Source organism: Neovison vison, chromosome 8 (genome assembly GCF_020171115.1).
Source record: "Neovison vison isolate M4711 chromosome 8, ASM_NN_V1, whole genome shotgun sequence".
Classification (NCBI taxonomy): Eukaryota; Metazoa; Chordata; class Mammalia; order Carnivora; family Mustelidae; genus Neogale; species Neogale vison.
In genome coordinates this window covers 138394086-138403527 of record NC_058098.1, presented here as the reverse complement: position 1 = coordinate 138403527, position 9442 = coordinate 138394086, and the positions used below count along the sequence as shown (strand labels likewise).

The window sequence follows — 9442 nt, the reverse complement described above, 5'->3', positions numbered from 1 at the left end:
GCGCGCAGCTGGAGAGGAGCGGAACTTGGAGACGCGCTCAGCCACCTGCCTCCCTGCCCCGCTCCTTTCACTACCCCGTGACGCCACGCTTAGGACAGGAGCGAAAACGGCGAGCCGGACGGGAAGAGAGAGTGTGTTAGGGAACGAAATGAGTGGGCTATTACTAAACAGTGAAAATGCAAATAAAGCGACTAAAACAGAAGCCAGCGGGGGTCAAGTGAAGCAGTACTTTTCTTCTTAAGTAAGGAAGTGCTCAAAAACCAAATGGATGGGAGCACGTCCCGGACCCAGGAGCCAACCTGAAGGGCTGGGGGCCGAGGCTGGGGTGGTGGACACAGCCGGATGGAGGTGAGAGACAAGAGAAGGATGCGGCCCAGAGCTGAAAACAAATATCCACCACACCCACGCCAATAAATGATGGCGCAAAGGGGGGACGCCCTTGCAGGCAAACGCTAAACCCTGTATGTCAGCACTGCCCCTCCAAGAGGTGGAGGGAGCAGCCTCCCAGCGGCTACAGGCTGCCTGGACGCGCCCCCTGAGAGGACGGTGTGGAAGGGCGTGGGGCGACCATGCTGGAGGGCTCCAGCCCAGCCTGCCGCTGCTCAAGGCCACAGCAACGGTATGAAGCATCCGAGGGGACGTTCCCATCACACGGAGTACGGAAAGGACACTCCACCTCTGTCGTCTCCCCTCCAAACAGGTAACCCCAGCCCAGCCGTGAGAAAAACACCAGACAGGCTCAACATGAGGGGGGATTGGGCGAAACACCTGACCTCAAAACCCTCAAGGTCACCCAGAAAAAGGAGGGTCTGAAAAACTGCCCCAGACCTGGGGAGGCCCCCGGAAACCAAATGGGATGAGGGATCCTGGAGAAGATCCTGGGGCAGGAGAAGGACCCAGGAACCATTAGTGGAATCCTGAGAACCTGTGGGGTTCCGCTCACGGTGATGGGCGGATGCTGGTGCCCGGATGAGAAAATGCACGGTAGCTTGGCCAGTGGCCAGCAGGGTAGGGGGGAGGGGAGGAGGTTTTCTGCAAACGCACAGCTCTTCTCCGTCAAAGGTTTATAGTAAGTAAATGTGCAGAGATGTTTGGTTCCCCCACCGGGGCCGTTCTTCTGAACTGCCCGCACGTGACACCTATTCGGAGAGTTTCCGGGGCCTCACCAGCGCCTGCGAATCCAGGATCCAAGGACAGTCAGTGTCCCCTGCAAGGCAGCAGAGGCCTCTCACAGGGGTGACACCCCAGGGCTTCCCTGGAGTTTGCCGGGATTCTACCCAAGTTCTAGAGCTCTTTCTTCTAGACCAGAGCTACGGGGACCGCATGTCCTCTCCTGCCCTCTGTTCATCGCTGGCCTTTGGCATCTCCCACGCCTGCGTCCTGGGAGCTGTGGTCAGGTGGTTGCGGGTTCAAATTTCCTTTCGGTGTGAAAATGCAAAGCAACCTGGCCGGGAGGAACAGAGCAGGTGTCCTCTTTCAGCCAGCTGGGGTCACCGTCCCCTAAAAGCCCCTCTCCCACCCCCGGAGGTCCCTCCTGCCCCGTGCAGGTCTCGGTCCTCAGGCTCATCAAGACTTGGCTGGGCTCCAGGCAATCGCCCTGGGGAGCACCGCTGCCAAACAGGCCCCAGGAAGGCCTGGCCTCCGAGCTGCGCATTGCCGGGCAGGCTGGCCCCCAGCCAGCGGGTCCCCAGATGCCATGCAACCCACACCTGAGCGGGGTAAGAGAATAGGTGTGTGTAAACAGTATTTGAAAAAGAAAATAGCTGTACAAATACAGCACTTGTTAACACAGGTGTTTATAGGTGGAATTATTTTTCCAGGGTTGCTATCTCCCGACCTCCTTTGTAAGTCCCAGCTCACACCTGCAGGGACTTTCCTATTAGGTGAAGGCACAAAGAGGAAACAGAGAGTCCGTATCGACTTCACGAAGCAGGAGGTCAGTGATCGGCTTCGGGTCGGGCTAGTTCTTACCCGGTCTCTTCCTGCTGGAGGTACTTTTTCTTTTCTTTTTTTTCTTTTTTTTTTTTTGACCTGCTCTAACAGGATCCGGCCTGTTCGGCGCTTCCTGCTTGGCGAGGAGCAGCCCGTGACCCCCTTGTGGGTGGCCTCGGGGGCATGGGCCTTTCCTGGGGGCAGGGGGAGACGGCTGCTGTCTGGGCATCATTATCCTACTCTATCCTCTCTCCCCAGGGAAAGCCTCGCTATTTAGAGTTCATGGACAAGAAAGCCAAACACACTTGTTCAAAGTCACGGAGCTCTAGGAGCAGGATTCTGGGGCCAATAGAATCCAGAGCTTCAGCTGGAGAAGGCTGCAGCCACGTCCCCGAGACGACACCACCCGAGGACAAGGGCGCATCTGTGGAAGCACAGGGACATTCGACTGCGAATGTGATTTTGTTCGGCCTTGTGGAAGGAGGTAGCACTGCCAGGTGGGAAGAGATATTAAAAAATCGTGGAAGTGAAACTGTCCCACTGATCCGCATGCTTAAAAATGGCTAAGATGCCAGGGCGCCTGGGTGACTCAGTTGGTAAGGCGGCTGCCTTTGGCTCAGGCCATGATCCCAGGGTCCCGGGATGGAGTCCGGCCTTGGGTTCCCAGCCCCTGCGGAGAGTCTGATTCTCTCTCTGACCTTCTCCCCTCTTACATTCTCTCTCACTCCATATCTCTCTCAAATAAATAAATAATCTTTTAAAAAATGGTTAAGATGGCAAATTTTGATGTTTTGGTTATTTTGCCATAATTTAAAACATTTCTGGAAGAGAAGCCTACCACAGAGGTCCTGTCCTGTGTGGACACAAAGCAGGGGACCCTGGTTTTCAGTCTGTCTGTTTCGGTCGCTGCAGCACCTGGACATTCGGAAAGAACTCCAGCCTCCGCAGAGACCCGCCCTCCGACGGGCCGCTCACTCCCGCAGATGGGAGGCAAGTGTCCCCCTCTGTTTGGGGGGGCCCTAGCCGTGAAATACCCCCAAAAGCAGATTCTTCAGCGTGACATGTGGAGGCTCGGTTTGCCCGGCTCCGCGGCAGGGGCAGGAGGGAAGGGAGAGCCGGTTTGGAGGAGGGTGAGAGCAGCCGGGGGTGGGTGAAGCCGGTGAACATGGCGGCTTTGGGGGACTTTGAGGGGCTATGACACTGTTGGAGCAGGGCAGACCGACAGACACTGTGACCTGCTGGTCAGAGGCCACCCGTGGGAAGGCCCCTCGTGGCCACCTGGCCAGAGGTGAGCAGGGGTGAGAGAGCGGGGTGGGAAGTTGCCCAGTCCCCAGAGCTCCCGGCGACCCCTGGGAGGAGCTGCGTCTCCCCCCAAGCACACAGACGGGGCTCGGGCGGTGCCGCAGGGCACGGTCTCACTACATCTACAACCTGGGGGCAAACAGTATTATCGGGTTTTAGCAGCAAAACTCTACCCATCCGTCTTGAAAAATGAGGAGATTTCTAGAAACTTGGCTTAAGAACTATTGTTCTATCCCCTCTCCCTCTTTGACCTCCGTTCACAAACCGGCTCCATTTCACAGACGAAGAAGCCAAGGGTCCGAGAGACAAGGGGCGTTCCCAGGTGGGCCTGGTGAGGAAGGCTGGCCGGGGTAGATGGCCAGGTGTCCTGGACCCTACTGTGGCCTTCCGTCCTCTATGACACTGTCTCCTGAAGAAGCGGACCCCCATGAGCAAACGGGCGGGGGTGGCCCACTCCAAATCCCTCCTGTCTCCCCCTGGGGCCCCTTTACCTGCCTCTCCCTCTGTGTGGCAGATGTGTCAAGGCGGGTGGGTACATGGGCCCGAGCACCCACCAGAGGCCAGTGGCCGGTCAGCCCTGTCTCCTGCCAGGAGGAGGGGCATAGAGAAAGGGAAGAGCACCAACTGAGAATTTTTTTATTTTATTTTATTTTATTTTATTTTATTTTATAGACATATTTATTTGAGAGAATGTTTGGGGGGGGTCAGAGAGAGAGGGAAAGAATCTCCAGCAGACTCCTGGCTAAGCCTGGAATCCAACAGGGGACTCGATCTCAGGACCCCAAGATGGTGACCCGAGCTGAAAGCAAGAGTCGGTTGCTCAACCGACTGAGCCACCCAGGCACCCCCGCACCCTCATTGAGAATTTCAAAATTCCCCAAGGAGAATCTGAAAGGTTTTCCATCTGAACTGATAACAAGTCTCTAAAAGATGGGACAGTGACAATAAATAAATAAAATAAAATAAGGGACAGTGCGTAACTAGCCATTATTTGATGTCATTCTAATCAAGGTAACCTCGTATTCTAGTGACAGACCTGCTCTGTTACTTGGAAGTGATGGGAATGCTTGGATGCATTGTCCACTGGCCACGCTGGGGACTCGGGTCGTCTGCTGGCATCCTCGGTGCCGGCAGCCCTGGGGGGGACAGCAGCCCAGAGTTAAGGGACTAGCAGCACCCCCTAGGCTGTGTCTCAATCAATGAGCGATGAGCGGTTATCAGGTGAACCCCACATGCCAAGAGGGTGCATCAAGCAGAGAAAGGCCTTTTCGTTCCCCTTACTGACACCCCCATGTACAAAATGCCCCCTCCCATACACACACCAGGACACACAGACTCACAACCTACCCCACCTAACCCCCCGGGGGTCCAGAGTCGGCTCCTGCCACGTGTCTGGGTTTAGACCTAACCCCGCACACACGGCAGGCCGTATCTTCTGTCTCTGCCTCCGTCCCCAATGCCTGCATGTCGCCCGCAGCGCCCTGGGTGCCCGAGGGGTTTCTGTTCACCTGGCAGCAGGGGAACAGTGCAGGTGTCGTCCAGGTGAGAACAGTCTCCGGCTCAGGTTCTGGGGGAGAGCCTTTCCCCAACGCTTCTGGCAGGGCAAACTGCGTCTCTTCCCTTGGACCCTGAAACTCCCCCTGGGACGTCGACCCCAGGCATCAGGCACAGCTTCACGGTGACCCGGAGACAGACAGACCAGGCTCCCCAGGCAAGGACAGTCTGATGGGCTCCAGGATGGCTAGGCAGCTCCCTACAATGAACCACTCTTCACATCTCCCGGCGCCAACGTCTCTGGGATGGGGTGACACGGGCGCCCGTGAATAATCATGAAATAAAGGGAGATAATTAATATTTAGCTTTGCCAGAGGGAAGCACTTGGGGGGAAACTGCCATTTAGTCAGAGGGTGAGAGCTGTCAGCTGGAGGGCAGGACTAATTAGATGCACCGGCAGCAGCCGCGGGGCGCCCGGAGCCTCTTGCTGGCACCAAGGTGACTTCCGCGGGGTGACGAGATGCCGAGCAGCAGAGACGGGGACCAGCCCATGCACAGGTGGGTCTTCCGTTCCCCACGCACCCCCTCGGCCACGAGGTCCATGACCAAGGTCAGGGCCCTGCCTCCCCTTGCTGGCTCTTTCCTAGGAAGCAGTTGGATTGTGGCCTCACAAGAAGAGACCAGCACTCTCTCTAGGTCACCTTCTCACTGGAACCTGACCCTGCCAGACCTCGATCTGGACCTCCAGCCACTAGGACTGTGAGAATCTCAACAATTCTCAAATCACAGCAAATCTTCAGCAATTTGTGCTCTGGAGGACGGCCCAGGCTGACGAAGACACCCTCCACCTGCCCTCCCAGGACAGAAAAACCCTCAAAACAATCCCTGCTAAGAGGTCATCTGATTAGACTTGAATACTCCCAGGGATGGGGTACTCGCTCCCACTTCTTTAGCTTTGGGACAGTAGAATGGAGAGAATTAAGGACTTTGGTTCTCAAAGTCTTCCACTCAAAGCCCCTTGGCCCCAAGCCCACCCCTTGTCCCTCTGTACTGTCCCGTCTATCCAGGGGAAGGGACTCAGTGCCCACACAGGCATGCTAGCTGGAACCCGAGGCCCATGTGCACGCCCCCTTGCTTTCAGTGCTCACATCTAGCCTGTTCCCTGGTCCTGGAGATTATGCCTCCTTCATCTGGGGCACCCGTGTCCTCCCCTATGGCCGCTTGCCCCCAGTAACCGTCACTGGCTTCCTCCTGGCATTTTGCGATGGCCTCCTAACTTCCCCTCTCACTGCCACGCCCACATCCACCCTCCACAGTGCTCTCAGGGTGAGCTTCCCAAAACACGCTCATGACCACGCACTTCCCTGCTTAAATTGTCACTGTGTCTCCACAGGCCCTGCAGGATAATGGGCAGACTCCGCGCTGCGTCCTCGGTGCCCCATCCTTGGGCCCAATGCTTGTTCCTGCAAAATCTCCAACCACAGTGTAACTTCCTCTCCCCCAGCCCACCCACCACATGCACGAGCATGCATGCACACACACGCTAGATGGAGGTGCACACGCACTCCCATGCATGTGTGCACGCACACACATGTACACACATGTGCACGCACGTGCACACATATACACTTGCACACGAGCACATACACATACACACGTGTGTGCACACATGCATGTGCACACACATGCACACATGTGCACGCACACACATTCAAACATGCATGCACACGCGCACATCCCCTTCAGCCGTTCCTCCTGCTGCTGCTTGCTCTGACCTCCAACAACTGTGCGTGGGCCCCGGCAGTCCTAACTGCGTGGCCCACAAGAAGTCACTGTACACTCCTCAAGGCTCTGTTTGCCCATCTGTGAAATGGAAACAATCAAATCCTATCTATCTCCCTGGGGAATGAGGAGCTCTCCATGGAAGGATGGGGAGGAATTCCTGGTACAGAGTCTGACATGTGTTAAGATTTTGATGAATGTCGGCTGCCTTTGGTCCAAAAAAAGCCAGGGCTATGTCTTATAGAGCCCTAGATTGGGGCAGGGGAAGTGGGGGAAGGGAAAGAAAGTCAGAGGCACAGGGAGGGAAGGTGCAGCTTTGGAAGGCAGCCTGGAAGACACAGGCGCCTGCCACCACCGGGGACGGAATGGAGCTGTCCCTCCAGAACCCCGCTGACACAAATGGAATTATTCTTCCAATATTGGATTAAAATATTTACACGGCAAGCAGAGCTGAAACAGAAACCGTAATAATTTTTCAGACTAATTTGCTCAACACAAGAGCAAAATCCAAGTTGCCTCCAAATGAAAAGGAAGGAGGATATTTTTTCCCCTTCCACCTGTCAAAGGCTTCTAGGCAGAAGAGCAAGGACTGGGGAGTAGAGGGCCAGAGTCCAGTGCTCCCGGGCTGCTGGCCACTCTCATGTGCGGGGCTGAATCCTGGCGGAGGGGCCTGTAAGGGGAAGAGGTCTCTGCAGAGAGCTCCTGCTGTCCTCCATCTGTGGGAAGGAGAGCTCTGTCTCAGCGAGGGTCCCCTCCCTCGTGGTGGACGGCACCCACCGAGGTCTGCACAGATCCCCGCACCTGGCAGGGAGCATGCGAGGGGTGTGGCTCAGGAGCACAGAAGACACACAGACAGACAGAAAGACATGGGTGAGAGAGACTGAGGGACACCGGGAAACAGACCAAGAGGTTGGGAGAACGAGCTAAGCATTAAAAAGGCACAGACAGACAGGTATAGAGAGGAAAGCGGGAGGGAGGGTCAGAGAGAGGAGGGTCAGAGAAAGGAGAAGGGGGGGGGATGGGAGAAGCCAGGGAGGGGCGTCCTGCCGGTGCCCACCTTTTTCTCCAAGGAAAACTGCCTTCCCCTTTGCCAAGGGAGAAGTCAGCAAGTCGGGCCTCATAGCTAAGAGAAAAGCGCTCTACTTCTCGCCAAGACAACAAAAAGACAAAAGCGCACTGAAGCCCCCGGCCCCGGAACCGGCAGGGTGGGGCAGCAGCCGTGTGGGGAAGAGGATCCACGCGGCCAAGGCTCAGACCAGCTCCTCGGTGAACTGGCTGCTTCACTGGCTCTGTAATGCCCCTTCCCCGAAAGCCACCGTCTCCTGCGAAGTCCACTGGATGTCCCGGAGGCCGAATCCCCCACTGGAGACACCCCTGCTCTGGCCATCCACCCCCGTCCTTCCAGGGCCCTAATTACAACTCAGGACAGCAGTAAGATGAGCAGCTGGGGGCAGAGGGACAAGTCCCAAGAGGCTCCAGGACTGGGCCCTCACGTGCGGTTTTAAAATTCAAACGAGACAGGATAAGAACAAGTCCAGGTCAGTCCCTGTCTGGTTCCCAAGGCTGCCAGGCCTGTTAGACTCAGCCAGAGGAAGGCTTTCCATGTGGAATCCTGGTCCAGATGGAGGGGAATGGGGAGGGCACGCAGGGAGCCGCACGGCCCTATCCTGGGGGCTGAGAGTCGGCATCCGGCAGGGAAGGGCCGGAAAGGGCCACCAGCCAACCCAGGGAGGCAGGCACAGGGTGGCCAGGGGCTGCGGGGATGACGTGCAAAGCCCTTGGAACAGAGCCTGGCACACAGGAGCTCAGCCAACCCCCAGAAGCGAGGGGAGAGCCTCTCCCTGGCTGCCTCGGGAGAAACGGGCCCCGCAGACACCTTGACAGCGGACGTTCGGCCTCCAGGAGCAGGAACGCGCAGATCCCTGCTGGCCGAGCCGTTTGGCTGTGACGCGTTGTCACGGCAGCCGGAGCGAGGAGCTGTGATGACACCTGGGTCACGGCTGAGGAAGTGGGAGGAGCACTAAGAACTCTGCCGAGGTTCCACGGCCGGGGAGGCCCCTGAGGAGAGCCCGGCGGGGCACCAGCCCGTAGGCCGCGGCGGGCTGCCCCTGCACCACCGACCCTGTGAACCTCACGGTGTCATTTTTCTCTTGTGCTCCTTTCTCTAGGCCGCCTCAGGCCAGAGCAGCTTGGAAATGCACTTGACCCCTGGCCACGGTCACCCCCTGAAGAAGGAGCTGAGTCAGGGGCACCCTGCTCTCCACAGGGTGGAAGGGGAGCCGGGGCCAAGGGCAATCAGGAACTAGTTTCCCCCACTACAGAGCCCTGTGAGATTTCTTCAGCTTCTGCCACTTCCCCACTCTTTCCCCTCCTGTGCCCGCCCTCCCGCTCCGCCCGCTGATCAACCCCTGACCGCAGCAGAGGCCGCCTCGGCCTCAGGGATCTGCAGAGGCAGGAGCTGGAAGAGGGCTCTGCCCTCCGAAGGCCAGGCCGGCCCCGAGGGAGGCGCGCCCCGCTGAGGGATCTGGGGTAACGAGGGGCCACCCAGGCCTGGAGCCACCAGGGATAAATGACCTGTCCCCCCACCGTGGGGCCCGCGTGTGCCACCGGGGTCCAGGCAGGAGTAACCTCAGACTGCGATGTCACGCTGTCGGCTGCTCTCGTTCCCGGACCTCCCAGCGACTCCCTGACAAAGACAGGGGGCAAGGGCAGGATAACTGAGGGGCTCCCGGCTGGCCCTCACCTAGGGCCTGGATTCTGGCAAACTGCTTAGCGACTGGGGGGTGGTGTGTGCGGTGCCTTGGGAAGGTGCAGGGGGACGTGGGTGAGCGCGGAAGAGCAGAGCGCTCCCCAAAATATGCAGCGATTGGTCCCAACCCAGAGCACTCGTTGGTGTGCTGGCGTTCATGTAGTATTTCCGAACCAAAAATAC

The 9442-nt window shown here is 57.7% G+C and overlaps 1 long non-coding RNA gene across 1 annotated transcript; it reads right to left on the bottom strand.

The window, feature by feature from the left end:
* Positions 1–1368: 1368 nt before the first annotated feature.
* LOC122915337 lies at positions 1369–4984 on the bottom strand. Its single transcript, XR_006386046.1, has 3 exons — positions 4743–4984; positions 4271–4370; positions 1369–1444 (listed from the first exon to the last, which is right to left on the bottom strand). It is a non-coding gene; the product is annotated as an uncharacterized LOC122915337 (long non-coding RNA).
* Between the last annotated feature and the right edge of the window lie 4458 nt (positions 4985–9442).